This window comes from Oenanthe melanoleuca, chromosome 2 (genome assembly GCF_029582105.1).
Source record: "Oenanthe melanoleuca isolate GR-GAL-2019-014 chromosome 2, OMel1.0, whole genome shotgun sequence".
Taxonomy (NCBI): Eukaryota; Metazoa; Chordata; class Aves; order Passeriformes; family Muscicapidae; genus Oenanthe; species Oenanthe melanoleuca.
The window spans coordinates 81,894,433-81,922,229 of NC_079335.1; positions in this window are offsets into that span (position 1 = coordinate 81,894,433).

The window sequence follows — 27,797 nt, forward strand, 5'->3', positions numbered from 1 at the left end:
AGAAGCAGAGTGCCTGTAGTCACATTCAGGCACAAAATCACTGGTTTTGTACACAGACATTTAATGTTTCTGGGCTATTTCTCATTTAACTGACTACTCACTGCTGTATAGTGCTCTGACTTAACATAATGAGTAGTTGCTTCTTTAAGCAAGGTTTTTAAATACCTGAAAATGTCATTGATATCTGATGTAGAGAACATCTTTTATGTCCTTTGATTCACAGTGATGTTCTGCTTCTCATACTTCTGGCATAGGCCTCTTACCTTAAGGGCTAGTTGCACATGTTTAGACAACAAACACACAATTAATAATCCATGAAAGAGTCTTTTTCTGTTTCATGTGATCTGTTGAGTACACACACATGCTTTGGTTGATATTAATTCCGTAGAATAGGAAAATCACTCTTTGGATGTCTAACAAAGCTGTTACATCCTGAACCCAATTTCTATATTAAGATATTTTGTAGGGTTGTTGTTCCCTCAGGTACTCTGCTGTGTTGCTACTCTCAGTTCTTGACAACCTCTTCGAGATGCTTTCCCTTGCAAAGGGCAACACCTGGCACCTCATTGGCAACTCCCATGCAGTACTATTTTTCTTTTCACATAGTTTCCCATCTCTTTGTTTCCTCTCAAGCTCACAGAAATTTCCACTCTGGTATTTTCATTGTGCACTCTATTTTATTTCTGGGTTTGTTTTTTATTTTGTTTTATTTTATTTCCTGGAGTATTTTAACGAATTCTTAGGAGTTTTCTCTGCTTCAGCCATTGGCATAGCACAGCAATGCCCTGACAATGTGTCCACAGTCATTTCCTGTTCCAAGTACTGCTGTATCTCATATTATATCGCTATGCATAACTCTTGCCAGGAAAAAGGGGTCTCAAATTGATTTTTCACAGAAAAACACGGATATATTTATTTGGTTTGCTACTACAAATATTCTTTCTCTAGGTTGTGACCGGGTGAATTCCAGGCCCATTGAGGCCAATGGAAATCCGTCACTTGACTTCAGTGGAGACAGGATTTCCACCCAAATTTTTGCCTGTTTGGAGAATTAGAACTGACAGTGATTGTTGAAAAAAAAAAAAACCTGGAACAACACAGCAATGTAAAAAAAAAAAAAAATAGTATAATAGTAACAAGATTCTGTCACTTCTGGTAGTATCAAATAATGACTTTTCAGCACGGTGTGAAACTAATTCAAACAACTAAGCTTTATGTTTTTGCTTGGCTTTTTTTTTTTTTTTTAAATAATTCCCTGTTGTTATTTGTGTGATGATAGGATCAAGGAGGCTTAGCCACAGATAAGAACCTCAGTGTTGTATAAACAGAGAAAGAAAACAGAGCCTCCTTCAGGCTTCCCAAAAAAGTGCTTACCAAGAAGTGAGGGAACATGGGAAAACAGAACATCTCCACTGATGGCTGTTGTACGTTGGGCAGTGGAGCAGCACCTGGGAGCCTCTCCCCAGGTTTTTCTATAGGTGTGAAGGCAGAGGAGAGCTTTAGGAGGCATTTTGAAGGACAGAGAGTAGCTCTGTGCTGGCAATGACAGATATCACTTCCAAAACATGAAGAAAAGAGAACGGTGTATGAAGTACCTAGGAAGCTGGTAGGGGATTTGTAAGCTGCTGCCTTTGAGAAGAACAGAGGTGAGGGAAAAGCAAGTTTGGGAAGTGAAGAAAAAGCATCTGTGAAGTGGTAAGGGCAGTAAGAGCAGCACTGGAGAGGCTGGGTGGCCTTTCCTCAGGTGGGGAAGCTGTCTCAATTCACCTCTTCCTTCTGTTATTATGTCCCTTAATGCATCTCTCCGGTGTTTCTAGAGTTGTTTGTATTCACAACTCAAAATTCAGAGTCTCAAATAATGTAACTGTCTGTATCCAGATACTTTTCTCCCACCATCAGCTAGTACTCTTGGAACTGGATGCAGCCCAGCTGGAAATAAGGTGAGGACAAATTTTCTTGAAAGATTTCTCATACGGACAACTTTTAGCTGGGTTGGAAACATCTCAAAAGAAGTAGTTTTTCATTCTATTCCAGCATTTCTTCATCCAGTTAAAGCCAGGGAGTGCAGAGATAATTTTAAAAGAGAAAGGGACTGAAGCCTAATCCCAAAACTACAGTAACTGACACAATAGAAATATGACTAGAGATTATTTTTTTTTAAGAGTAATGGCATTTTCATAAAATCTATGACCCAAATGAGGACTCAAGCAGGCCACTCATTTGCAAGCTATGGCTCATCTTTATTTAAAATACACCGCTCCAAAACAGATCCCTACCCTTAAGTATTTTTAAACTTTAAGGCTCTCTGGAACTTGCATCTGCACTTTATTTTCCATATACTGAGAGTATGTAGCTCATCTAAAGTCAGTTCTCACTAAACATACACCACGATTTTGAAGCACAGAAGTACCTGAGAAGGGCAGCTCTGGAGACCATCCTCTTGGTGAAGCCAGGACTTGGAGACAGCCTGTGCTTAGACACAGATGTGCTGCCCTCAGACACCTTGCACACAGCCCAGCCTCTGCCTTTAAAACTGCTGAGTGGAGCCTGTAGATCAGTGTAGGTGTCTGAAATACTGATTTTAATACTGAGGCTTGTACCCCTCTCTGTTTGACTGACATGAGGCAGATCTCTCTTTTCCATCTCAAGTTCGCTTTCTTCTCTTGAGTCATGGTACACATCTGCCTCTGCTCCTTCAGATTTTGATGTGCTGTGATACTTTTTCTAAACTCTTCCTATATGAGCACTTTAGTAATGCAGACACTCTATATTGGACCCTATATTTTTCTGGCAGTGGTGGGAAGAGGAGATAAATGTTGCTCTTGCGTGTGAACTCGGGTGTTATCATGTACATTCTTGTAACTGCTAACCATATTTCCTGCTGGCTTTGTTACCCACAGCAGTATGTAACTTTCCTTCCTTTGTCCTATTCAAACTCTTAAAAAAAAAGGAATCAATTCAGAAAGCAGTTATGGGTTCACACTTTGTAAATTTTATCTTTTCCTTCTTTTTCCTTTTCTCTCTAGTAGATTCTTTATGAGAATAAGCAATTAGTTATTGTGCTATTCCATAGATGTTCAACATGTCTTCAGTTTCTTAACATGAATATTCCTGCTCTTTCTGACTACAGGACATTAAGAGTTAGAAAGGGGTTGTGCAGAAGCTTGCTTGATATTACCATGACTAGTACTGGACCAGGACTACTTTTCTGTCCCCCAGTCAGGTTTTGTAACCATGACTGCAATCAGTTGGAAATTTTCCCCTTGGGCTGTGGACTTACATTTCTACTATAACTACCAGGTAGATATGAAGATTTTCCAAACATTAGTAATTTTTAACTGAAATTGCCATGTTAACTTTTTTTAAAAAACAAGCAAAATATTTTGTTGCTCTAGAAGCATTTTTATTAATATTTTCTGTGTTGTGAAATTTATCTCATTTATCTAAAGTGACTGTTTCCTGAATAATTGATTTCTTTTTTTTTTCAAATTGGTATTTTCTGACTGGGGAAGTTGTATGAAGAAATTCCCAAGTGGCTTATTTACAAGTTTATCAGTTTAGAATAGTGACGCATTAGAGAGCTGTTTTAAAAATTTAATTTTGCTACTCATGCAGGTTTTATTTAAAGCCTGAAACAAAACTTATTGCAGAAAGCCACTCTCTGCATTAAGTGGACTTCACACTCAGTAAAATCAGAGCCATTGACAGCTGTCAGTAGCTTCATGTGGCATCTCTGTGGAACTCAATGAATTTTCTCAGTTTTCCAGATGCTGAATGTGAAGCCTACTGAAGGTGGAGGCACTGGCCCAAGGAAACACTGTATGTCAGTGGTGAGATCCTGAACAGCAGCAGCAGCACCCCAACACTAGACTTTGGCTTTCAGATTATAGGCTCTGAAGCCATTTATGAAAGAACTTTGTCCCAAACGGATTTTCAACTGGCTGTGCCTAATGTTGACGACAGCCTCAGAGTCCCAACCCAGACCTGGAGTGTCTGCCTGAGCAGCTTAAGCCTTTAAAGCACAGTTCTCCATCCCATGATTTCTTTTCAATGGGGTAATAGCACTTAAAACCCCAGCAACCCTATAGCTGTAACCCAACCCACAGGCTGTTACACTCTCTCCGTGGGGTCACATCCTGAGCAGTTGTTCCAGCAAGAACACATTTCATGGTCTCTATTTCATCTAGACAAGGCTTTTAAAGTTAGATTGGCTCCCACCAAATTTAGTTTGTTACCCCAGACTTTCCTTGAAGGCTGAAAGACATATGCCTGCACTATCACCCTCGCTTAAATTTGCTTTGCAGATCATATGTTTTGTAGCTGGAAAAAAAATAAATATAGTTGTCATTTTTTCAAAATGTGTATCTGGCAAAGATGGTAAAGTGTTTACAGTTAATTTGAAGTTCATAAGGTTCCTATCAGCAAAAATATTGAATATTTTCAATCCATGGCTTAAAATTGCAGCAGCCTTCTTTCCATTGTAGAGCTCCTGATGTCTCAAGCCATCAGTTGTCAGTTGTGACTGTATTTTGCTGTCAGAACTTGAACTAATAACTTCCTTGAACAATTTAAATGTTATGCTTTCTGATATATAAGCAGTTCTGGGACATATTTAATTCTTCCAGTGCTTCAACTTTTTACACTGTCCCTGCTCCATCAGACCATGAGCAACAAATGAACACCAAATTTCCCAATACATATTTCATTATTCTGAGCAATATTCTTATGTCTCCTTTGTCTGCCAGAGGCAGAACTCAACTGAAGCATCCCTCCCACCCTTGCACAGGCATTTTCTTGTTATTGTCAATCTAGTACCTCTTTTATTTTCAAATCATTTTCTTCCACTGGTTTTCCCATGGTAAGAAAACACTATCTCTGTTGGATTTGGTGCCTGTTGTAGATCCAGGCAACCTAAACCCTTGCATGTTCAGATATAATTCTTGTGTCCTGAAATTAACCCAAGCTCTGCTTGAGCAAATCCTCCCATAGGAAGTGCTGCACATACCCAGAGGTGTTGGGCAGGATTATGGTGAGCACTAGCTGGCAGAGCGTTTCAGGTTACAGGGACTGTCTCTTGCTGGGTTCCTACTTAAACAGCCTTGCTGCCTTTTGCTCTCACTCTTTTGTCATCCATCAATTATCTCAGATAGGTCCACTGGGCTCTCTTATTTGGGTAAATCTGAACAAATTTTCAAGGTCTTATGTGTCCTCTAGTGTTCTGCCACACGATACCCACAAATTGGGTTCAGTTGCAGACAGGCTTTTTTTTTTTTTCCTTTCTATTTGTATTCTCTGCTCAAGAACTGCCATCTCTGAAATCTGATTTTTCCACTGGAGTAGAGCCAGCTTCATATTTTTGCCATGTGATCTCACTTCTTGCTGTCTCGATTAATGGAAATCTAAAAATCTACCAGCTGCTTCAGAACCCACTGTTGTCAGAAGCAAGAAGAGATTCTGATTACTTCTTTTTCTGCTCAGATTCAAATACATTTTTATACCTTTTCCAGTTCAGAAAAATCTCAGAGAGGCTCATTCGCAGTGGAGCCTCTGGTGGCCAGCGAATTGTCTTCTCTCTTTCATGTGTATAGCACTCAAAATACAATGTACATTAGGTGCTTAAATTAGAATGTGGAACATATGAGCTTTTTATTCTATGTCTGGCTCTATCTGGCTGTCTGTAACAGGAATTTGACAGAAGATTGAAAAGACCCTCCTGGAAAACTAAAAGCAGAAAGACAAAAGCCCCAACAGGAAAAGGAATTATTTAAGTGCCATTCACTAAAGGCATGGAAATGGGTCTAACCATTAGTGGCACCTGTGGAGCAGTAGTTTGGAGATGTCATAAAATGTGCTACAGTGTTGAGCCAGGAGGACATGCAGTTAGCTGGCATGTATGGTGTCTCGGTTAAAATGGAGCCACACGTTAGGAAAGTGTATTTAAATTAACGTCTTGGGAAACAGTGATCATCCTAGAGTGCTGCTGTGTCTTACCTAGTCCAGTGCATTGCCTGTCTCACTCCCTCGGGGACACTCTCTGTAAGAAGCATCTTTAAAACGTCCTGCAGACACTTAAGCCACAGAAGAACAGGAAGGACTGACTTCTTACAGTCCATGGACAGCCCAGTGTCAATGTGACCCAACACTGTGCTCTCTTGGTGGCATCTTGGGTTACCTCTTTGACCCATTCCACAAAAAGACCTGCCCTGTAATTCGTGTATCCTGCATAATCCTTAGGCTATGAGAAGAAAGGGGCTTTCTTTGCCTCTTTCCACCTCTGTACTTCTGTTGTCATGGCTGTTTAACAATAAATAAGCTGTGAGTTGCTGCTTTGCATCCCAGCTCTTGAACTTGGGATAGGGCTGGCTGCAGCCAGGAGCACAATGTGCAAGAGAGGGAAGGTAGTCTGGCATAAGAGGGCAAAAAAGCACTGTGGCTCAGCCCATTGTGTGTGAAAGGGAGGTCTCATACTCTTGGAGGGAATTACTCTTTTGAACTCTCTCTGGGGTAAGAGCAGCAACAGGCTAGCCATCAGATAAGAGATGGAGCAGCCAGATATCTGCTCCTGCACCAGAGCCAGCCTCCCAGCAGTCACCTGAAACCTCCTCCTGGAGTTTTCACACATTTGCCCAGGAGAAACTGAAGATGATGTGCACAAGCTCTGTTGATTACCACCCTTAAAAGTGGCAGCAAGCAAAACCTACTGACAGACAGGTCATACTGGAAGACCAAGGGACCATGAGGATAATGGCTTGGGGAAAGCATCTTTCTAGAGTAACTGTGTATATATGACACACTGCACAGTTCATTTCTTCACATGCATTCACTTGGACATTAACTTTTGTCATGTGCATAGTTACATACCTGTCTTGAAGGTGTCCTACCCCTGCCTAATTTCTAGTACCAAAACAGCTCTGGGACGTAGTTCAACACACACCATAGTGTAACAGGAAATCATATCCTTCCTGGGATGGAAAAAATGAATTGCAAACCAGTATTCTCTCATTTATTTGCTCTATGCATATTGCAGCAATTGTACCAATTATGTCTCCTGGAGCAGATGCTTTCCTTTGGCTTGCATTGATGTGATGCTAAAAGCCCAGTGTTGTTACCAATATGGCAGGGATGAGATTAATGAGATTCAGGTGTGCCCACTGTCTCCCTGCATTTCATGCCATCCCAGGTCTGGAGAGGAATAGGCTGTGACAAGTAGAAAGGCCAGATCTCCAAGAAGTAAGTGACAAAAGCCCAAGAATGAACATTTGGGAAAGTGATTCATTCATTAGTGTATAAATGCTTTAGGATTTATTCCTGAGTTTATATAACTACTTCTACCCCATCTGTTAAGTGGTTTGTCATTGGCCAGTTAAAATCAAGAGAACGCTGAAGTTAACTGCCTGCCTGACTCTGGAATATGAACAGCTTTGGAGTCCAAGAGAGAAGTGGACATTGGCTTTACAGAATTTTAAATTTGTGCCATGTCCTTCCTAATCTGCAGAGTAAAATACAAAGTTTCAATTAAGTTAATGAAGAAATGGCATTCTTAAAAGCCTGCTTACTTGTTTATTTAACAACTGAACTTCATTCTGAGTTCTCTTTTAATTTGTTGATGAGATCTGTGTTTTGGTGAGGATGCACAGTACGTGCTTTTCAGACTGTAGGCACCTCACAGGCACTCCACAAGCACAGAGCTGTCATCCAAATGGGATGTTTTAGACTGAGAGCAGAGTGCCACGGGGTACAGGACAAAGCTTTTCCCCCAGGCTGATGAAAGGCCCACCCTTGGCTTCTGCTGGAATGCTGTAACTCTTCTGGAAAGGAAAGCAGTGAAGATCAAAGGCAAAATAGCGCCAAAGAATGAAATTTAACAAAGATTCCTCACCCTGTCTAATTATCACATCACACTTTGAGGCAACATGCAAAGCTGCTGGTGCCAGCTGTGAAAAAGGCAATTAATAACCTTAAAACAAGCATAGCTTCAGGCTCAAGAGGAGAAGCTGTGAAGAGCTATGTACAAGTGGTAGACCTGTTGTTTCATCCATTGAAGAGATGCTGGTGAAGCATGTACAGCAGAAAATGCCTTTGAGAGACTTTGAGAAATATGATAAAGGCTAAGTAAATGTTAGATTATCTCTGTTATTCCTAAAAAGGCAGGAATGGCATTTCAAGAGGGCAAGGCAGGTACTGCTCATCATCCAGGCTGGTGTGCTGCTCTGCAAGTGCTGTGGGGGAAGTAGCAAGCAGTTTGTGTTCTGCTGCCCTCAGGTGAACTTCCCAAAGAGAATGTGCTGTTTACTAACACATTAGGCTGTTTGCAACTAGTCTGATGCTGGTGTTCACCTGGGTTCAAAGTCCCAGCTCTGAGCTGAGCTGAGGTTGTCACAAGAGGGCACTTTCTTGGCACTGCATGGCTCTGACTCAGAGAGGAAAGCTATGGCTGGGGAAAGGCTGGGTGTCAGGGGTCTTCATCTTGGTGCCAGTCCTTGAAACAAGATCTCTATTTCATCTTCTAAACAGGTCAGTAACCTCTTCCAGGTACCTTGTAACTTCTCACATCACACACCAAGCAATTGTTATCAGTGACAGGCCTGGGAGACCGAAGGCTGTTCCCCAATACCTGATGTAAGGTTTGTGGAAAGCAGAATTTCATGATCAATTTTACTATGCATTAAAGACAAAAAATAAATGCCCAAGCATGTTTTATATATCCATATAAGAAGAAGTCTATGGTATTTCTGAAGTTGTTTAGAAGCCACCTTGTTCCAATTTGAGATTTTGCTATAAAATAAACCTTCTTAAAAGCTGCATGTCATTATGTTTTGACTTAAAATTAAAGGAACATAGTAACTCCTTTTATTTTGCTAATATTCCAAAAATAAACATTTTTACTTATGAAGATTTTAGGAAAATTCATTCCTGTTTACAGTCCCCAGCACATGCACCATGCTGGTTCCAATTCTGTCAGCCAAGCAGCTGTCCTGCCATTAAGGCTCTTTAGCAGCTGTGTTCTTTCTACTACCTGGGGACCTGTTAAAAAGCGTTTACAGAGTTTCATGTGGACAGGTGTCCCTGAAAAAGCCATGCTGCCTGCAATGGAATGCAATAAGAGCAACCTCTCTCCCAGCACCCTCAGATATTTCAGATATTTTATTTCAGTAATAAAAGAGAAAAGCAAATTATGAAGGCGCTCCACCCACCTACCACTTAGATAATTAAAACAAGGAAGTTGTATAAGTTGTACCCTTGCAAAAGTGTCCCCTGGCACGTCTGCCTCTCTTTGTTTCTGCAGCCCTTTCAAAAATGAGCTGGAAAAGTTCTAATGAATGAAGCAGTGCAGCAGTGATCCTGTACCTCCCTGGCAGCTGCCTTTTTGTGCAGGCTAATGCAACTGAAGTGTCTGCTTTCACACTTAGGTGCTTTGAAGAGAGCACAGAACATTCAACTTTGGAGACATTTGTCCTTTTGTTGGACAAATGTATACATACAATTCTCTGCCGTATCTAAATGCAAAAATGTTTTCACTCACGCTAAAACCAGTTGCAGAACTGGATGTGATTGTGGTCTTGAGAAAAATAACTCAGGTCATACCTCAGTGGTAACTGAACTAAATGTCAGCACTCATGAATGTCTTAGTCAGGCCAGCTCACCAAATTTTCAAATGTGCAGGATTTCCAGAATAAATAAAAAGAAGCTACCTGCCAACATTTTCACATATCAAAGTTAGGTACCTCAACAAAAGTCAGATCCAGGCAATGCAGAGCTGAGCTTGTTTGCTCACAGTCAGTGTGGCTTGCTGCTGTGCTGTTGGCAAATTCTCCCTTTGATACTGGGAAATGAAGCTGTGGGTTTTTCTTGTTTGTTCCTCAGCATTACTGTAATTCTTTAAGAGCCCAGTGACGTCTGCAAGGGTTCCTTGAGAGTGTGATGGACATAAGTAAATCCATGTTGTAACACCCCTGTTAATGCTCTAGTGCATTGTGCATTATGACTAGTGCATTTTGTGGTGGAAGGGTGTCATTGTGAGTGGTCTGTCAGAGGCTGCCAGGTACAAGCAAACTGGCAGAAAGCCTTCAGTCAGGTTTGGCTGCCTCTAGCCAAATAATGTTTTGCAGTGTCTGAGATAAGGAACAGTCTCTGAGGAAAGGTTTGTCCCCACATGGTCCAAGTGCCTCGTGGAAGTCCTTAATTTCTGCAGGGGTGTCTCACAAACCTGAGGGTGACCCATTGTACCTGATGAGCAGGAGGACAGATGAGCACATTGCCAGAGCCTCTCTGTAGAGGTGGATGTAGTATTGGAGACATGCCACAAAACAGGCAGCTGGGTGAGCTCCAAGCCTGCTGATTTAGCAGCCTCAGACCCCAGATGCAGCCCTGCACTCAGACCCCTCAGCCATGAGGAGCACTTGTGTGGGAAACAGGGACTTTTGGTCCAGACCTCTGTCCTGGACCTGAGAGAGGTAAAATCCAGAAAACATAGATGGCATTACTGGAAACAGGCCCTGGGTTCTGGGCTATTAGGTAAGGGATCAGTAGAAACTTGGTGTTGTCTGGCTAGCCCACCTCATATTTTTAACTTCTGGTACTAGAAAAAAAAAAAAGTAAGTAACTGTATATCTAATTGTCTAGCCCTCCCTGCTGGAAAAAAAGAAACCAATGGAGAAGGACAACTTTGGCAGTCATCCAGGAATGGGAGCTCTCTTCTTATTTGCATAAGACATAGACCACAGAAATCTTGCTTGAAGGTAGCCTCTAGATTTCAGATCTCTGCTCTGACTTCACCACCAAAATCCTAAGGTTTGTCTTATGGATTAGGAAGGTAGTGCTGTACAATCTCCTCACTTCTACTTTTCTGCCTGACAGCTCCTCTGGGGAGTTCCTCTCCTCTTGTCAGGCCTGTCCTTTTCCATCAGTTTTACCATTTTTCTGGTTGGGTACAGTTAGATCCTCCTTTTATGTGTGTCTGGAGTTGGCACATGGCAATGCCAGTCTTCCCTTTGCAGATGGTGGGTACAACAAATGGGACACAGAAATTCAGGGAGGAAGGCAAAAATCATCACTTCACTTGCTTAGTGAGGCACCTGCAACTGGAAAAGGACTCACACTGGCATAGCATGAAGCCCCTTGGACTAATTTTTTTCTCCTTAACTTTGCTTTCAGGGTTAAAAATTTTCAGTTAAAGAAAAATAAACAAAAGTGGCTAGCATTGCTCTCATAGACGTGACCAAAGGGGTTTAACCAGCAAAGGAAATAAGGCCGAGAGATTATCTTAAACTTCTTTCCTATTAAAACAATTCATTTCATATATTGCCACAATGCAACAACTTGATCTGAACTTCCTTTCAACCTCTATACACATGTCCTTAAAATGAAAGCTGTGAATTAATATTTGAAAAATACAGTCTCAGTGTGACATTGGGCAAGACTTTTTGCATAGTAGTAGTAGTGGAACTTGCTTTAAAATGAAGCATTGCATTATCAGATCAAAGAGAATTTAGTTGGAAAATATACCTAGTGTGTAAACCAGCTGTAAACTTAATGTATTTTTTTTCAGTCTTTTAGTGAGTTTTGTTGCATAAAACTGTGATTTGGAACTAACACTTACTATGGGGCAGAGAATCCATTGAAATAGTTTGAAAACGTTTATTCAATAAAATAGTTAAGGAAAACAATATATTTTAATTTAATGGTATACTGAAGTGAATTGTAAAGTTTTCTGCTAGGGAATAACCCTTTTTGCTACTCAGTCTCATTCTCTGGAAGGTGCAATGTTTTTTCAGTGAGTGATGAGAAAATAATGGATTGAGAGGCAAAGTGCCTGTTTTAGGCACCCACTCAGCAGAGTGACAAGAATTGGTGCTGTCATTCAGCAAGGACAGCATTATTTTGTTACTGCTGGGATTATCTGCAGGAGGGTTCTGTGGGAGACTGTGAAAGGAGTTACAGAAGAGGAAGTTTCTTATATGCATGACCCTAAAATGAATGAAGAAAAATAAGATTGTGTGTCTAGCCTTTTTATTTTTTTTTTTAAATTAACATTTAAAGCCCTTAAATTTGGATTCTCATTTGGTTCCTGCTACTATAATGTGAGCATGGGTAATGAGCATGGGCATACCTGCTGCATTAGCTGCAAAAATATATTCTGGGGAAACCATAGCTACAATGGAAAATTTAAGACTTGAGATCAAGGGAAGGACTATCAGACCTTTCCCATGGCTTTTGCTCTCAGCTTACTGCCCCTGTGTGGCTTCCTTCCCTTTCAAAGCTGTTTCATCACACTCCAAGCAGATTTTCCTTCATGGGGATAGGAAGGGGGTTTATAGATTTTAAAGTTGTTGCCTCATGGTCTGTAGTCCAGTTTCATGTACCATAAGTGGGTATCAGCAAATCAGTGTGGGTGAGGAAGCACTTCACTGTGTTTTGGGTTGGGAACAAGGGGCAGAACCAGGGAAGACTTCCCAAGCCACCCAGGTATTTCCAGTAGGGCTGTGCTTCCATGCAGTGAAGGGTGAAGGGTTTGGGGTGCCCTCCTTGATGTGCCATTAGACAGCAAGTTGCCAGGAAGCAAAGAGTCACTGCTTTTAGAAGACTTTCACAAGGGGACCCCACACCAAAGGCTCAGAGGGGCAAGTAACACTCCTCAGCATGGGGCAGACATCCACAGACAGGGATGCTCAGGTGCACACAGGAGGATCAGCAAGTTTGGCCAAACCCTGTGCCAACAGCAAGCTCATCTTATTTCCAAATGAGGGCTGGGTCCCAGGGGGGACCCCACACCTCCCACCCCACTCCCTCTTCTCTACCTGTGTGTTCTTTCCTGAGGGGATTTTATTTCTTCTCCCCTGGCAACAGCTCCATGGCAGTTTTATGCTGCCAACAGCAGCAGGCAGCAGATGTTTTGTACACCTTGGAACAGCTTCTTTTACAGGGCACACTGTGGAACAAATCTGAGCAGCTGAGTTGCTGTCAGTGCACAGGAGCTAATTTCCTCCATGCATGGATCTGCCTAAATTGGACTGAGCTCCACAGGAGATGTTTAAATGTCTGGTTAGGGCTTCAGGGAAAGCTGTGAAGGGCACACAAGAGAATGGAGACCTAAAGAGTGGGGATTTGTGGTGAATTCTGAACTGCTGTGTTTCTGTAGTTAAAAAAAATCACTTACAATGCCAAGGTGAAAGTTGGTCCATTTTTTTCTGTATTTTTTGGGTTTTTTTCCTTTTTTTTTTTCCTTTCAATTGTACTTGTTTGGAACACATCCTGATTTAGGAAAGACAACTTGTGCCTCTGGAAAGCCAGGTGTTCTGAGAACTAAATAGATCTTGAGAGTCAGTTTGGAAAGCTCAGATGGCTCTTCTGGATGTCACACCTCACTCAAAGGACAATTTAGTTTGTGAAAGCAGTCTGGATCAACTGGAAGACCCCATTTTTTCTGTGCAGTGAAGTTTGCATTTGAACCTGAACAAACATAAAGAATAGAAACTAGAAACAATATAGAACAAGGTAGGGATAACTTCATCTTCAACAGCCACCTAAATTTCTTACATACAATATTTAAGGGTTAAAAGTGCTCTCAAGATATTTGTCCCAAATTTCAATGCCTGGCAGTGAAAGAGTGTTGTTAGTCTGCTGTTCCACATCTGCCTTTTCTGTGTCCCCATCATAACTGATCTCCTGCCTGTCTGCATGCCTGCCTGCCAGGCATTCCCCCCTGCAAGATGATGGTGCCTTCATGCTGGCTCTTACTGGAGAAGCTCATTCTAATTTTCTGTTTATCTGCCAGAGCAGTGTGATCAGGCACGCCATTTGAAAGGTGTATTGGGGTTTCTAAGCCTCATGAAACAAGGCAGAGGTTAACCCAGGCAACCATCAGGCTGTAGTTGAAAATTGGCCTGCCTTCAGAGGATAAAAGAGCAGTGGGAGGGTCTCTTTAGGCAAACACAGCTATCTAGTGAATTGCTAAAAAAAAAAAAAAAAAAAAAAAAAAAACAACAAAAAAACCTTGATCTTCAGGATGCAGAAAGAAGGAGCTTTCTGAACTTGGAGAAGGTTGGTAAACAGGAGGTTGACAGGCAAATGTTGGTGCCCCCCCACATTGAGGGAATGGGGACTGTGTTGCATGGATGCATTCCAGCTGGAGGAGAGCTTTGCTATGCGGAGATGCTCTCGGGTCAGGTGAAGACAGCAGGATTCTTGCAAACCAGATAGGTAAGTCAGCTCCTCAGAGCTGGATTTCAAATGAAACCTGGGCCAGTTCATTATTGCAGGGTGGAACCAGGAATTTCCATGGCTTTGATCAAAATCCTACAAAAGTAATGGTTGTGGAGATGGCTCGCTTTGAAGTTTCGAATTTGGATTTTGAGAGAATCCAAAATGCAAGCTAGAATAGGCTGAAATTTGTTTCAATAAAAACATTTTGGGGGAAAAAATAAAGAAAACCCCAAACTATGAACTCTCATGGAAATTAAGTGTCTTCTTAAATGCACTTTCAAACTCAATGAGAAATGTACATCATGTTTGGAATCATCTTGGTGAAAAGATGGTAACACCCTTAAACTGAAAAAATTGTAATATTTTCAGTGAAGAGCAGACGAGTTTTACGCATTAAGTTTTCCCTCTTTTTTTTTTTTTTTTTTTTTTTTTTTTAATTATTTTAATTTCAGCAGAAAAAATACAGACTTTATTGTGATAATGCAGTTTTATGAGGAGCAAGGTTGGGAATTTTCTCCCTGTTTTCCAACTTGCAAAAGTCTTGAAAAAGATAAATAACCTTTCATTTATTCCCTGAACCTTCCTTCGGGAAAAGCTTTCAACTTTACAAACATTTTTTCCTTCCATAAAAATTCTTTTGAGCCAAAATTCTAACTTGCTATCAATCTCTAGTGCAAATGAAACATAAAATCACTTTGTACAAACAGTGGTGATCAGAGACGGCTGACCTTAGCCCTACTCTGTTCCTTCTAGGGATTACTGTAACTGTGGTTATTGAAGAGGTAGGAGAAATATTTTAATGGAACTCCAGATGTGGTTTGCATCTGTATGTGTGTGTGTACATGAAAATATTATATTTATGTGTGTGTGTATATACATATAGGTACTATATATGTGTGTGTATGTGTGCATATAGAAAGTACATGAATTTGTGTTTTCCAGTTTACTGGGAACTCATAGCAAGACAGTGACATTTGATTGCATCCTGTGAGATGAATAGTTTACACATAGCTGAAGAACAGAGTCACTATTTAAACTGTAAAATATTCTGGTTTGCTCCACTTTCATCTTGATAGACGTTAATGTAACTTTCTTTTGCCAAACTGAAGATAAACTGTTTGTCTTGCAGTCTCATTCCAAAATAGAGAAATTACTTAAGTGCCTCACCCCTAAAAGGAACAGTATGTGATGAAACAGAATATGCCTGAACTTATATTTAATTTTGCTGACAAATGTCTTTTGAATGACTGACTGTACCTCAGCTTCTTTTCCAGCCCTTTATTTTTATGAGTTTCCACAAACTGGTGACACAATGACATTTCAAGACTGGAATTTGTCAGAACATGTCTGATGAAATAAATTTAACTAAAATATGCTCCTTCTTGGATGCCAAAACATCTTGGAGAAGTGCTGGTGTTGATGAGAGGGGAGTTTTCTGTATCCCAGGTTGAGGTCTCTGGTTATGTCTGATCTGAAAACTCAATCTAACTCAGAAATAGATGTTTCAACACAATTCCACACCCTTCCATTTTAGAAGATTTTGTTTTCATTTCAAGACCATACAAAAAAAATTGGAAAACCTGCACATTTTGGAATGGACTTGTTCCACTATCACCCAGCCAGCTCTGCTCGACACCTTCTCTCCCACAAATGACTCCTGCCAGGTTTCCAGAAGTGGGCGTGGGGCTACAGCTACAGCTTTTTTTTTTTTTTCTTTCCCCAGAAGTCACCTGTCATCTCACTGCAGCTTGAGCTTCCACAGGCTTCTTTTTTTCCACTGAGTCAGGCTGTGAGAGCAGAGCACAAGCTCACAAGAAGCCAGGGCTGTGGCTTGGCTGCTTGGCTCCGGGTTGCTGTTCCAGCTGTCCGGGCTGGTTTCAGCAGGGCGACCACTGCGGGTACACAAACAAACAAACCAAAAAAAAGTTTACAAATGTTTGTCTTCAGATTCCTGCACAAGGGTAACTTAATTGAAACCCACACCTGGTTAAGCAGGGTTAGGCTGTGCCAAAGAAAGCCTCTGTGCCTGTTTCATTTGAAACCAATGGAGGGAAGATATTTCGTTAAGTCTGCGGTTTCCAGAAATGTCTCTGATGTGGAGTTAAACTCCTTATGTTTTGAACTCTTGTTTTGTTAAATGAGTGCAGTGTTAGTTGTACAGCCTGAATTTTAATGACCTGTTTCTTGGTTTAGAAGATGGAGTCGCATTTTCAACCTTTGAGGCTGTGGTTGGAGATTAGGTAGATAACTCCCTGACCAACTCCCCTAATTAGGTTTTGGTTCTTGCACTATATGCTGAACTTTACAGGTCATGTTTCCACATACTGAACTCTCAGTCCATTTCCCAACACACCTTGAACTTAGAGTAAAACTTGAAATTTCTTATCAGAAGTATTTTTTCTTTGGATTTCCTTGAAGTCCTAGACTTAACTTTCAGAAAAATACTATTTTTTTTTCCTTTTCTCACAAAATTAATGTATCCTTTGAAATAGTTTTGAAAACTATCTCTCGTCAAAATAGTAACAGCAATTACTATGTTCTTCTTTGAAAAGCAGTAGACACTTCTATCACACTTCTTCCATAGAGGACTTTGTGTTGCCATTCTTGTGTTGCACAAGGGTCAAATTTTCCAAGAGGTCATAACCCACCAACCATATCAGGAATCAAAAAAGTAGTGCATGGAGAGGTGGCCTTTGGAGAATGGAGAACTGGTACCTGTCTGACAGGCTGTGGGCTCCTGATCCCCTAGACCATTTGTGAAAATGGGATTTGGGGTTGTTGCCTTAGGTTTTATATTTTCCAGAACCTCTGCTGCTTAGTGCATAATTCTGAAACTTCATATTGGGTGTTGTAAGTTCTCTTCACAGAGTAGTTAGACAAAAGAATTCCTTCCTAGCTAGAGAATCAAGCACAACTGGTACCCAAAAAGCATAAACAACAGGGAGGGAAAGGGGGCAAGGCAGGGGGCTGAGACTTCATAGCCTAGAGCTGTGGTTGGATAATTGACCCCAATGTGTAGATGAACCAAAACTTATAAAAGTGTAAAGACTTGTGACCAAAATCCATCTCAGATTTGATTTGGATGTAACCCCAGCCAGGCTCTCACACTGCCCAAAGCGTATCCTTTCAATAAATACCTATTTTATCCCTTTTGCTCTGTCTAATCTCTGTTCCAGGGCAGCCTTTCCAGGCATCAGGGTCACTGAAGAGCCATAGGAAAATGACCTGCAGACCTTTGGGAGATGCATCCTTGGGGATGGTCTCTGCAATTGGTTTGACACTGTTAGGTGTAAAATTTAGTCTGGCAGATTGTATGTGTTTCAGCCAGTTTAAACTACCTCACATGTGTGCTCCACAGCTGGTGGGCAGGAATCAAAAAGGAGCTTATAGAGGATGTCACTGAGATGAATGCAGAACATTAAGGCAAAAACATCCAACTCCACCTTCTCCAAGCAGGAATTTATCATTGTGCCTAGCTGTTACAGTGGGTGGTCTCTGTATTGCTAATATGATGTCACTGTTAGAAAGGTATTTCCATCCCTCATAATTTTCTGGTGTTTACTTACCCTTGCTGTGACACTGCTATTGACTCTGAAGTTGTAATTATAACTAATAATTCAGTAATCCTGATGATATATTGCAACAAATTGACCAACAATTACATGGGAAATAGTGCTGTGGCAGTCACCAGGGGCTGCCTGGCATCAGACAACTTTAATTAGATCTGACTAATACCTTATCCAGCCTCCAGGGTGCAGAAGATTTTGAGTGCTAAATGCTAACATTTCTAATAATTTACATGATCTTAGGAAATGTCAGTTTGCTAATTGTTCAAATAAAGGAATCTCATTTTGCAAAAATAGCATAGTTTACAGAACACAGAGGAAAATTATTTCAGAGGCTATTAACTTTAGCTGAAAGCACCAGCATCCTGAGTTGCCAAGATCAATCAGTTCTATAGGGACAAGAGGAAGTGCTTGCAGAAGTGTCTGGCTCCCCTACAGGCATTAAGTTGAAATTTCTTCTTCCTGTATTCAGAAAACATTTTGAAATTCAAAATATGTGTGTAGCAATTTTAGTTGGTTATCCAAAGAAGAACTATGCACATGAACTAGATAGGAAAACTACCCTTCCCCATGCCAGCCTCTGCAAGAATGATGTTTCTATTTCAGTGAAACGTGTCTTTCTCTTTTTTCAATATATAGTGAGATGCAACATGACAAGCTCTTGAGATTTATTGGCTACTTGTAAAGGATCTTTAAACTACAAATCAGGAAAAGATAATCCTTATATTCTGTGTCCAACCTCAAAATACATATCCATTTGCTTTAAAGAAAAATGTGCTGTTTCCACAAGGGGAAATCACAGCTTGCAACAACACCACAGGAGAGATCATCAGATACCTACCTGTCTGTCATGTGGAGGGCTGCCATGCCAGGGATCCCTGTGCTTTCCTCCACAGCACCTCTAATACAGGCACTACCATAATCCCTGTCTTGCTCTTGAACTGCATTCCCAAATGTAGCTCTGCTACGAAACCAGCCCCTCTGTGGTGGCTGCAGGGCAGTGGAATAAATGCATTCAATTACATACACAAACCATGGAGAGCTAAAATGGGTTCAGCTTCTCCCATACCTTCCTTATCTTGCCTGTTTCCTAAGCTTTGGAACAGGAGCCTTGTTTAAACATAAGTTAGCATAACACCCTAATTTTAAATATGGACCTGTAGGCAGCAGTATAACATAAGTGTTAATGCAATAACTTTGAATGCAGACCTTAGCTGAACCCTAGAGCTGTGGTGGTTCTGCAGTACAAATGCAGTCATTCAGTGGTGATCCTTTGCTTGGATAAAATGCTTCCATTCAAAAGAAACGATAGTGTTTGAATTAATTAAGTTATAACTGAAGTTTTTCCATGATGCTATCTTAAAATAATAACCTAGCCGTGGTACCCACAGCCTAATCAAAATCAGGCTTTGTGGTTTTAGGTGATACACAAACACTTCTGTAGACCTGAGGTGAAAAATGTGGAGCATTTCTAAGGGAATTAAGAACCTCACCTTCTGAAGTGATCTTGCTACTTAGGAGCAGCTTTTTCAAAGTGTTTATTGCCCCTTTCAACAGTAGCAAAGGGGAAGTGATAAATAGAGAGTGCAAGCCATAGGTGAGGATTTCAGCAAGCCTGAGGTGCCAGTGCAGCATTGTCTGTCACTAGCACAACTGGGTTGAGGTGAGATTTCAATTAATCTGGTGGAATCAGGAAGAGGGCTTGAGCATGGCTGTGGTGTAAGATACACTTGAGAGAATTTTTACTGTGTCTGAACCAAGCTTGAGTTAATCCTGAAGCTAATTTGAGATCAAAAGCACAGAGACTGTTTGAAATCTTATCTGAATCAGACTGCCAGAGCATTTAAGGCAAACATTAAATAAGATTGCTTCAATTACTCCAATCAGTCAATCTTGGTAACTGAGATTGAGCTCTTCAGTTCAGAGACTGATCAACTACTGTTAGATTCAGGAAATAAATGGGGTAAATTAACTGGCAGGTACTTCTCAGTGCTGTAGCTGGGCATCTGGAAAGATACATCCTGCACACTGGGACCACACCATGGCACAGACACAGCTTGGATTCACAAATCCAGGGCTGTTATCTCCAGCATACAAAGGGCTCAGAGTCAGCATTTGAGTTTTGACCTACTGTCAGTTTAGGCACAAAAATATTTTCACCTTTTCCAGGGCACTGCCTTTCTTAATAGACTTAGACCATTAGATAAAAAAATACTCCATGAAAATTGAGTGGCCTTAGGAGATGATCACTACAATATGAGATAATAATTACAACTGTTTTAACTGAACCTATAGTGCACTAAAATTCTGGCTGAAATCCAGACAAAATCTGCTCATTTAAAAATGCAGCTGTGTGTGAGGAGATTGGCTGTTTCATCAGCAATTGTTTGTGTTAGAAGGTATATCAGGTATATGCACAGAATTTTGCAGATCTTTTTCCTAGCAGAGCTTTTTTTTTTTTTTTTTCCCTCTTTTCCTGATTGATTTTGGTCTGCAGATCCTATGATTTAGAGTTCAAGTTGGGCAGCTGCAACTCAAAACTGGAAAGGTGGGGCCAAGTTTCTGGCCTCTGCTTTCCATTGCCTGTCCCAAGTAAGGTCCCAGGGTACATACTCACCTCTCTTCCCAGACTATAAAATTACTATCAAAAGGTTTGCCTGCCTCAAAAATTAGTTGAACCCTCTGAACAACTGCACAGTGAAAAGGGCTTTTACTTTTCCCCCTGGTTTTAAGATGTTTAGGACACGTAACTCTTGTCTATTTTTCACTTTGGTCATTCCCTTTCTTTTTTGGAGTAGGAAGAAAGTATAAAGTTGTTATAAAAAAATGTTTGTTTCAGAAAAAAAAAAATTGTTGCTCTGAATTACAGATTTTCAGCTCCCAAAGACACGAACTTGTGGTTCAAACTAGAGCCAGGCATAGGTATTCTCTTTTTCCTTGCTATAAATGCAGCTATTTCTGTACCCAAATAGGGACTCAGAGCAAGGCCAGCAGATTCCTGGGGCGGGGTCTGAATTCAGATAAAAGGGTGAGTCAAGCCACCAAGTCACCTCCCATGTGAAAGAGGCCAGAGGAACCAATAACATATGTACTTCACAGCATTGCAGTAACAGTGGAATTTTATAGTGGCTTTCACTTATAGCCTTGAAATTGATTTCTTTACCTTCTGTGTATTAAATATGCACAACACTTACTGGGAGCAAGCCAAGTGATGTGCATCAGATCCCAGTACATCAAACAAGCCCAGTGTAATGCTGCCACCCATTTATTTTGGGTGCCTATGGTATATGGTAAACTATGAAGCTCAAATATGCTTGCCTCTCTTTCCACACATACTTCACAAGTTCACAAGGCATAGCTTTAATATTATCAGCAAATTGTTATTTGAGGGAAAAAAAAAAAAAAAAGCAAATTCTTTGGTAAATATAATAAACATCTGGTTGTGATTGGGGAAGAGATTGCTATTTGAAGTCATTCTGAGAGGCTGATAATGATTCTCCTAAAACTATCTTCAAAATCCCCTCCCTCTTTTGCCCCAAGGCTTAAAAATATATCTTTCTTTTCCCCTTTGATATCCTGACACTTTCTCTCAGGAAAGATCTAGTAGGAAACAGTGTTTAAGATCCAAGGGAAAGGTTCTTATCTATTGCCTCAAACTACAGCTTTTACCTGCTTAACACCTGTAGTTTGATTGATAACACTTTACAAGATGTGATAAAGACCCTTAATGCCATTAGCAATATTCACACCCTGGCAATCTTTGCTCAGAGTTACATGTTCTGTTATTACAGTAGTAGTTTCTATTTTCAACTGCAAGCCAATTTATCGGGGCGTGCAAACTTCGCTGAGGACATGCAGTCCCAGCACAAATATGACCAAGCACATTCTTGTTTCATGATTAGATCTGAATGAAAATGAGGAGGCAGTGCCTGCAGTTGCTTGTGTTGTGAAGCAGCTGTAGACAAACCTGTTGCTGTGACAGTGTGAGAGAGCAGTTGGGAGATTTGGCTGACAAGCTCAGCCTGAAAAAACTTCTTATTTCTGCCTTTGTCTTCTCGGATGTGACGTACAGGTTGGTGAGATCCTACACAGGTTTGCACACCAGCCTCCAGACACCTTTGGGAAAAGACAGATATTTTAGCAGAAGCACAACCCTGTACTTTGTTCTGCAGTTTTCTTAGTGCACAGCCCCAATTTTTGGAATGTCATACTGGCTCAGAGATCCTGGTTTTTCTCTGATCTAGCTTCTTGTGTGGTTACTGTTTGTTTTCACAAAATTAGTGTATGCTGCTCTGTAGTGGTGTAAATGAGTTTTACCAGGTGCCAGGTGAAACATCAGAGATTCAAATTAATAAGAAGAAGCAAAGAAAAGAAAGGAAGGGAAATCAGAAAGCAGGATCATCTTAATGTCCCCTGGGGCTGTACAGTTGCAGCAGTGGGAAAAGAAGATTTCATAATGGTGGATCTGGGAGAGAGGGATAGGCCACCCTATAGGACATCCAGAAGTTAAGGGCTACCACTTGGACTGCTGGCATTTCAATGCAGTCCTGCCAGGTGAGGCTTAATACCTTCTACACCTACCAGTCTACAGGACAGGGCAAGGAAGGATCACTTCCAGGTCCCCAGGTTTGTCTATACTTTGTTCTTCTTCCAAGGCTGTTCTCTGTGCCTCCATAGTGCCAAATCCCACCCTGACAAAAATCTTTTCAACCACTGGGGTGTTCTATAGAAGGCCACATCACTCTGATCAGCTCCTGCATTAAGGTTATTAAATAAACAAATATTCCTATTCATTCCAGGTAAAATGGCAGGCACCAGCTGGCTGGATTTCTGTACATGGAAGAAGGCAGAGGTCTTCTTCCCATCACTCTTCTGCATCACAAAAAAAAAAAATTCTCTTCAGGGGACACAAAGACAATGTTTGTAAAGCTCTTCCTGGTCACTCATTCTGTAGGGAAGTGTTTTAACATTTTTTTGGTGTGTGATATTTTTAAATAATAAGATCAATATTTGCAAATGACAGAAAGTGAAGCCTTAAATACCTGTAAAAAAAAAAAGTAACTGTATTATGATCTCATCAGCAGGATAGTTGTGCTTTCTAATTGTTCACTTCCATTGCAAAGAGTTGCTAATTAAAGATGTCATGTAGACCCACACAGGAAGGAAAGAATTTCACAAAATATCCTGTTTCCCACCCATCGGATGGGAATAGAGTGGGGGGTGAGAGAATGAATCAAAGGATGAGCACAAAAACATAAAGCTAAAGCTGCAATAGTGACAATAAGGGTTTGTTCTTTTCCACAGGAGCCTGTCCCAAGAAAGGATTCCTGATGGGACATTTCCTGTTCACATTACTGTCTTTCTCATGAGAATCCACTCTCAGACCCCGTGCCTCCTTGTGGACTCTGACAGATGGTGGCATCCAACTGGACCCTGGCTGAGCAAAGCAAGGAAGAGTCAGTGACATGAGACAATCCTGGTGGTGCTGGAGTGTGGGGCATAATCCACAGCCAACACTCATGTTCCAAAACTGCAACAAGAATAAAAAACACTTGTGTGATTGCTTGTGGTCACACCAAATAAAAACAATGCTACAGATCTCAAGAATGCAAAGATGCTCCAAGAGCTTTATTCTGTTTTGGTTAATGCATGATAAATTATACCTATGGGGTCCTCTTCCTATGAAAAGATTTCTTGAGAAGTGTTAAGCATATCTGATGATTATCAAGAATGCTTAGGAATAATCAAATATATTTGATACTCTGTATGTCTGCCCTTGGAATAGACATCCTGCCAGTGGCACTTGTGGTCTAAACTCCCACTCCCATCTGTCTTGAGGGTTTCAGAAAACAGTATTTGCTAAGTAGATATGCTTAGGATGCTGTTCAGCTGTGCAGTGGTTTGCTGTGCCTATGCAGGACACCTTGCCTCTCTTATTGGGAAATTGGACCCTTCAATTAGTAATTCACACATTCTGGACCTAGAAGTCTCTGTTGTTAACTTGGTGCTTCTTGTAGATGCCAGAAGAAACCTACCCAGACAACACCCGACCTATGGAAAACACTGAAGATTATTTTTTAAACTGTTGGGTGGCCTTTGGTACAAGGAATTAAAAAAAAAAAAAAAAAAAAAAAAAACAAACCACAAAACCAGGTATCTACCTACAAGTTTCAGAAGTTCAGTAAACACCAATATGTGGAGAATATAACTGGGACATAAAACTATTACAGAAAGCATGTGAGGAAGAAATAGCAGAGAAACTTTATAGGTCTGATATGAAATTTAAGAAGGATTTCCCTATTCAACAGGATTCTGTTGGTTCTACAGAAATAATCTAAAAGCCACTGAGAGAAAAACATTATTTTTTCCTCTAATACAAAATTACCACTTTTTGGAACTACTTTTATTCCCTGTAAGTTGGCAGAAACTTTAAAGAGAATTGATAAGAGAAGGGCAGTGCTGTCCTTTAGACTGTGAAGTCTGGTACTCTTGTCCAGTCATGGTGATGTCTGCCTGGCTGAGTGCAGTCACTAAATCCTGTGAAAAAATGCAAATAAATGCAAAGCCAGAGTTCTGTCCTGACAGAGAGCAAGTTAATGTTTCTCTGGAAAAAGCCTGAGACACAACCTTGGAATATTTATTGTGAAATTTAATGCAAATTTGAATTCCTGCTTCTGTTAAGGTGATACTTTGTTCCTCTACATTTTATGAAAGGGTTTATGAATTACTAATCTTAGTTTATACCATTATTGGATAATTAATGTAGATGGTGGAAAAATGTGAGAGGGTGGATTTTTGAAAACATCATCACATGCTCAAGTTTCCAGTTTCATCCCTAGTGACACTGCCCAGAAAGCAATGACAGTCACAGGAGCTAAGATTTGGCTATGCACTTCTACAACAGCAGGTGTGGATCTTCTTTTCCTTTGAGGGGGGTCTCTAGTGGTATGTTTTGAAGGAGTTAGTAAGGGCTATAAAAGAAATATTTTCTCTGGAGTAAAAAAATGGAAATAATCAAAGGCAATGCAGAACACAAACTTTTGCAATTTTCTGCAGACCTGAGGTATTGGATACACTCATTGCACAGTAGCAGCAACACAGTTTAGCTGGTTTTACATTTATATGCTCTCTATTACATCTGAAAGAACAATTCCAGGAGAACTAAAGTGGAGAGAGCTTTCTCAGTAGTTCCTCTTCCAGAACAACTCTCCTACCACTGTTGTTCAGGAATAGCTGTACACCCTATCTGTGACAGCACCCACTGGAGACAGACCTGCGTTGGCTGACATCAAAGGCAATATTATACATTTCCTTACTAGGTCTGTGAATTGCCCATCAAGATCATCTCAAAAGGGAAGAGAAGTTGCCTATGGGCTGTGAGAGGTGACAGCAAGCATTGCTAAAGGGAAGTCCAAGGGATTATGTGCCTCACTGAAAAAATTCACACTTATACTCCTGTATTTGAGTATTTTCACTAATAAATCCTACTCAGGAAAGGTGGTTTAATTTGTGGTTTGTTTTTTTATTTTTCTTTTCCTTTTGACTAATTGTTACTTTTTACCTGAAATCACTGTTTATATCATTCAGTATTTTATCACCAAGAACACCTGTGTGGGAACTGGAGGTGATAAGGAATTTTTCAATATATCACTGTTTTCTATTAGCAAGGTGTGAGCATGTATAGAAGTTGCTATCTGTCTCCTATTTAAGTAAGATAAGGGAATTACAAAGTGGGGTGTGTTCTACCCATGGTTAATTTGTAAAATCCCACCTGAAGAGATAAACACTAAGAAGCTGTAAATTAAATGCTAAAATAATGTCTCAAAAATGTTCACTAAGGGATTTTATCATTCATTTTTTGTTCCAGAGCAAATCTTGTATTATTTTATTATTTCTATTAAACTTGTTAACAGCTATGCCACAGAGAAGTATTCACTTACATGGCACTTGGGAGCTGTGTTTGGGCAGCTTCTGGGTTTTATTCTGTATCAGTATTTTCAAGGATGTATGGTTGAATGCAAATATGGAGAAAATCCTTAATATAACAGAGTGGTTTGGGGTAAACAAATTTTGAGGGGTTGTGCTGAGCTAATGTGTGGGTTCATTTTTGTAACTTCAGGGCAAGTAGATAGGAAAGAAGACTTGTTCTTTGAAAATACTCGCTTGAAAACATCCTGAGCTGAGAATGACCCAATGAATGAAGGATGGGTTTTATGGACATCCTGGGAATTAGGATACCTGCCATGTGTTTTCACAACTCTTCCTTTCTCTCACAGATGAAAAGTGCCTAAATAGTCCTGGATTCAGAAGCCCCAATTCTTTTGTGAATCTGTTAATTTCCTCCTTATTCTTGAGTTCTCTGATGGAATACCAGTGCCACTATGCTTCTCACTTCCTTTAGACTGAAAGCTTCTAAACTGCTCTTGCCCTGTGCATATTGCTGTGACAATGTAAGGTGGATCTGCCTCAGACTGATGTAGTTGTGTGCCTGTAGTCAGTCCTTCCACACAGAGCTGAAAAACATAGGAACACTGTTGTCTAACCCGAGGCATTCTCCTACCTCCATGTTTAATATGCAAATGTGGAGTCTGGCTTTTCGATCTGTTGAATGCCTAAAGCATCTTACCTCTCTTTGAAGAGTTGATTTGGCTTATCTTACTTTTTTGAAACTTCTCAAATATCTGCTTTTCTCCAGAATATGAGACAAGTATTCCCAATGGCATGGTGCAGACCTCCTAGCATGCTAGCCCATCACTAGCTTGGAAAACTTTGCCAATCTTGCTCTTCATTGATCAAGGTTTATCCCTGTGACTGCACACAGACTGCACAGAAGTCATGTTTCCCATGACACAAAACAGCCAGGAGGCTTTTGTTTAGCCCAGAGATCTTGACTCTGTCTCCCTGATCAGCCCTATGCTGAAAAAGCCTTGCCATCCTGCTGCTTTTTAGGGTTCTTCTCACAGCTCTGATTCCAGTGTGACTCCCTGTCTTCTGGTACCAGGACTGATGAGTGTCCCTGTGTGAGCTTAGCTCTCTCTGCCCATGCCAGGCAGCCTCCATTGCTAGCAGCTGCTTTGCTACATGAAGGGAATGAAGTGTTGCTTCCATTGAACTGAAAAGTCTGGACTTGGCCAGCTCCTTGGCTAAATGAGGGCTGCAAGCTGTCTTTGAATCCAAGACTCCCATGATGGTTATTGTTAGCACTTTTCGACACAGCAGTCTTTATATGGGGTAAAATATTCAAAAGTGATTAAGTGAAGGTCAATAAGACCTAGCTATTAAAATAAATAAATAAATAAATAAACCCCAGACCCATAATTAACAGATGTTTGTGGTCCTGCAATAAGTGAAAGTATTTTAACAGCCCTTTGGTAGAAACCAAATGCTGAAGTAACCCTTTGGTTAAAAAGCAGCATAACTGTGTAGCCTGATGGGAAGGGCTCCCTCACTGAGAATGAAGGAGCCTCTGGGTTCAGGGAACAGCTTACTGCACAGACAAACCAAAACAGAGCCAAAGGGAGGGTGCCTGGAAGAGCTCCCACCTGCAGAGCTGTACCTTGGGGGAGCATCTTGTCTGCAGCAGGGTAACCTGCTGCTTTCCAGGCAGCTGGCTCAGGTGGTGACACCTCACCTCCTTTCCCTGCGAGCTGCTTCCACGTCTGGGGCAGCAGGAGGCAGGCAGCACAGAGGAAAGCTGCACAGCACACTGGCTGCATGGAAAGCCACAGCCTGGTGGTCCCCCTGAAGCTGAGGGGTGGTAAGTGCAGCTCCAGGGAAAAGGGATGGCAGCTCCAAAGACCTCAGGAAACCAAGTACTTGTCTCTTGCATACTGGCTACTGAATCAGAGTGCTGAGAACACCATTTCTTCCTTTATGAAATTTAGCCTTTAAATTTCCTTTGCTTTTACTATGTGTGCCCAAAAACAAAGTGTTTCATTTTGGGGATCAGAAGGAGGTTTTCAGTGCACACGAGGCTCTCCTCTTTTCATTTCATGGAAAAAAATAAGAGCAGGGGGAGAAAGGGAAGTT